We start from the raw sequence: 3,483 nt of genomic DNA, 5'->3' as shown, positions 1-3,483 counted from the left end.
AGTCAGAAAAGACTCAAGACAATGATCTTACTCTGTGCCGAATTTTGTGACGTTTTGGCAAAAGGCGTGGCTATTACGGTGCTGAAAAATCCGATTGTACTTTGTGGCAACAAAAGCTCTGGCAACATGACTCAGATGATCCTATCTTCTCGAAGTTGTACACATTTGAGGATACTTCAGCCCTGAAGACATCTACCAACTTATTTTTCATCGTAGTAGTAGCGCCACCAACTGGTAAAAGCTAATACAAGTTATTTTCTTGGATGTTTTTCTCCGTGCAACTCAACAAGGTCGCCCTCATATATGCTCGGATGACTGTTTCGGCCATGAGGATGTCACAATACGAAATTCATCCTTTTTCGTGAAAAGTTGTGGGAGTGGCATTGCACTGTTCGGCAATAAAACAACGCTGATTATGAGGTTCTAAATATGAACGACAACTCGTGAAACTTTACACACACATCAGGTAGAGCAAATTTATCAATATTTTATACGTTAGTTGTGCAGCTTTTTTGAAATGGCTCGCCATGGCCCTCGAGAAAAGTTAAAAAAAGAATAGAATAGAAATAGAAATCCCTTTATTGTCATTGTACTCAAGTGTGCAACGAGATTAGAGGGCTCCCCTCTCCAGTGCAATACAACAATAATACAGACAATATATAAATTAGATAAATAAATAAGACAGTGCAATGGAATTCAGTACTGAATAGGGCATATAGAAACACATCACAATGCTGTTTTGCAAGGTTAGGGTGGTCTCGTGTGTGTGTGAGAGTTCAGTATGGAGATGGCTCTCGGAAAGAAACTGTTTCTCAGTCTATTGGTCCTTGATTTGATGCATCTGTAGCGCCTGCCAGAGGGCAACAGGTCGAACAGGTGTGAGTTTGGGTGGGTATTGTCTTTGACGATGTTGAGAGCCCTTCTGAGGCACCGGGCGGTGTAGATGTCCGACAGCGAGGGGAGAGGGCAGCCAATAATCCTTTGCGCTGTTTTGACTGTCCTCTGGAGCCTCACTCTGTCCGCCTCAGTGCAGCCGCTGTACCAGGTGGAGACACAGTACGTCAGCAGGCTCTCGATGGACGAGTGGTAGAAGGCCAGCAGCAGCTTCCTGTCCAGGTTGAATTTCCTGAGGACTCTCAGGAAGTGCAGACGTTGGCGGACCTTCTTTACCACTGCTGTGGTGTTGTGACTCCAAGAAAGGTCATCGGAGATCTGTACTCCCAGGAACTTGAACGTGTGGACCCTCTCCACACACACGCCTTCGATGCAGAGGGGGGGCGGCAGCGTCTTGTTCCTCCTGAAGTCGACGACAATCTCCTTTGTTTTAGCAGAGTTAAGGTGCAGTCTGTTGTCCTTGCACCAAGTTGTCAGTCTCCCTACCTCCTCTCTGTAGGCTGTCTCGTCACCTTCCGAGATCAGACCGACCACTGTCGTGTCGTCAGCAAACTTGACGATGGTGTTGTTGCCGTGGGCCGGGCTGCAGTCGTAGGTGTAGAGGGCGTACAGGAGAGGGCTCAGCACGCATCCTTGGGGGGAACCGGTGCTCAGCATGAGGGTGGAGGACGTGTAGGGGCCGAGCAACACAGTCTGGGGTCTGTTGGTCAGAAAGTCCTTAATCCAGATGCGTGTGAGGGCAGGGAGGCCGAGAGTGTCCAGTTTGGCGACGAGGATGTCTGGGATGATCGTGTTGAATGCCGAGCTGTAGTCCACAAAGAGCATCCTTGCATAGCTCCGCTGTTGTTCCAGGTGGCCCAGCACAACATGCAGAGCAGCCCTGGTTGAGTGTTTCACCTCGCTTTTTGTAAATTTTATGGAGTACAGTGAACCCTCGGTTATCGCGGTTAATGGGGACCGAGACCACCCGCGAAAACTGAAAATCCGCGAAGTAGCGGCGCACCTTCAAAAATGCTTAAAAAAAAAATACAATATATATAATATATATTTATAAATATATAAATATATATATATATAAATATAATATATAATATATATATATATATATATATATATATATATATATACGGGGAGAGAGAGAGTGAAATTCATGTTATAACAAAAAAAACAAATTATTATTAAAACGTATTATTTTTTTATTCCCCAGCCATTCTTTTTGTATTGATTTAATTACTCAGACTTTTACCTGCTGGTACGCCGTCTGGTGTGCCCTGTGAAATGAAAGGTGCCATTCTTTATTTATTTATTTATTTATTCATTTATTCATTCATAACTGACAGCTTCGCGCTCCGCTCGTGCCCGGGCGGAAGAGGTGCTCCAATTCGGCTTAACTGTGACACACGCCCACCCTCCTCCCCCGGAGCTTCCATTCGGTTAAACTTAGGGGCCGCTTGGCACCGCCCGTGCCCGGGGAAGGTGCTCCTCTTCGGCTTACTGTGTCGCGAGCATGCCCTCCTCCTCCGGAGCTTCCATTCGGTTAAACTTAGGGGCCGCTTGGAACCGCCCGTGCCAGGGGAAGGTGCTCCTCTTCGGCTTACTGTGACGCGAGCATGCCCTCCTCCTCCGGAGCTTCCATTCGGTTAAACTTAGGGGCCGCTTGGCACCGCCCGTGCCCGGGGAAGGTGCTCCTCTACGGCTTAACTGCCACGCACGCCGGCCGGAGCTCGTACGGTCCGAACCGCGCGAAACGTCGCCACCGATCGTGTCCGGGGGAACGTGCTCTTCTTCGTCCACTCTTCTCTTCGCCCACGCTCTTCTTCGGCGCACGCCGGCCGTCTAACCGCTCCAGCGCCCCGTCGTGCCGCTCGGCGAAACTACAATGCCCCCGAATATTTTTTATACCCGCGAAGCACTGAACCCGCGAAAGGTGAACCGCGAAGTAGCGAGGGCTCACTGTATGTATAAGACCAAGACCTACAAAAAAGTCTCTTGGAGCAATGAGCTAGGTTTTACAGGAAGTCGGCCATTTTGAATTTATTAAAAGGGGGCGGGTCACCACAATGGACTTTGTGTAGAAATTATTATTGGGGCCCGAGCAGCGACCGCGGCGAGGTCCCTATTGTTTATGTAGAAATTATTATTAGGGCCCGAGCAGCGCCCGCTACGAGGTCCCCATTGTTTTTGTGGAAATTATTATTATTATTATTATTCGGGCCCGAGCAGTGACCGCTGCGAGGTCCCTATTGTTTTTCTAGAAATTGTTATTAGGGCCCGAGCTGCGACGGCTGCCACATTGTTTGCCCTGGTTGTTTCAGTTAATAAATTCCCTTCACGTTACTGACCTCTCTGCCTCCTCGCCTTTTGGGTCCACCTCCTCCTCGCCGACCGGCGAGTCCTGACAGAATGACCCGACCAAAGAAGGACCCAGCGAGAGGCTCACGGCGGCGTCATGGATATTCAGGCCCTGAAGACGGCTGCCAACTTATTTTTGATCGCAGTGGTAGCGCCACCAACTGGTTAAAACAAATACAAATTATTTTCGTTGATGTTTTTCTCCGGGCAGGTTCACAAAATCTACCTTATATTTGC

The sequence above is a fragment of the Idiotropiscis lumnitzeri genome, unplaced genomic scaffold, assembly GCF_059441095.1.
Source record: "Idiotropiscis lumnitzeri isolate Australia: NSW breed Sydney's pygmy pipehorse unplaced genomic scaffold, RoL_Ilum_1.0 HiC_scaffold_112, whole genome shotgun sequence".
In the NCBI taxonomy this organism is placed as follows: Eukaryota; Metazoa; Chordata; class Actinopteri; order Syngnathiformes; family Syngnathidae; genus Idiotropiscis; species Idiotropiscis lumnitzeri.
The sequence above is the reverse complement of the archived record's forward strand: the minus strand, read 5'-3'. Positions refer to the sequence as shown.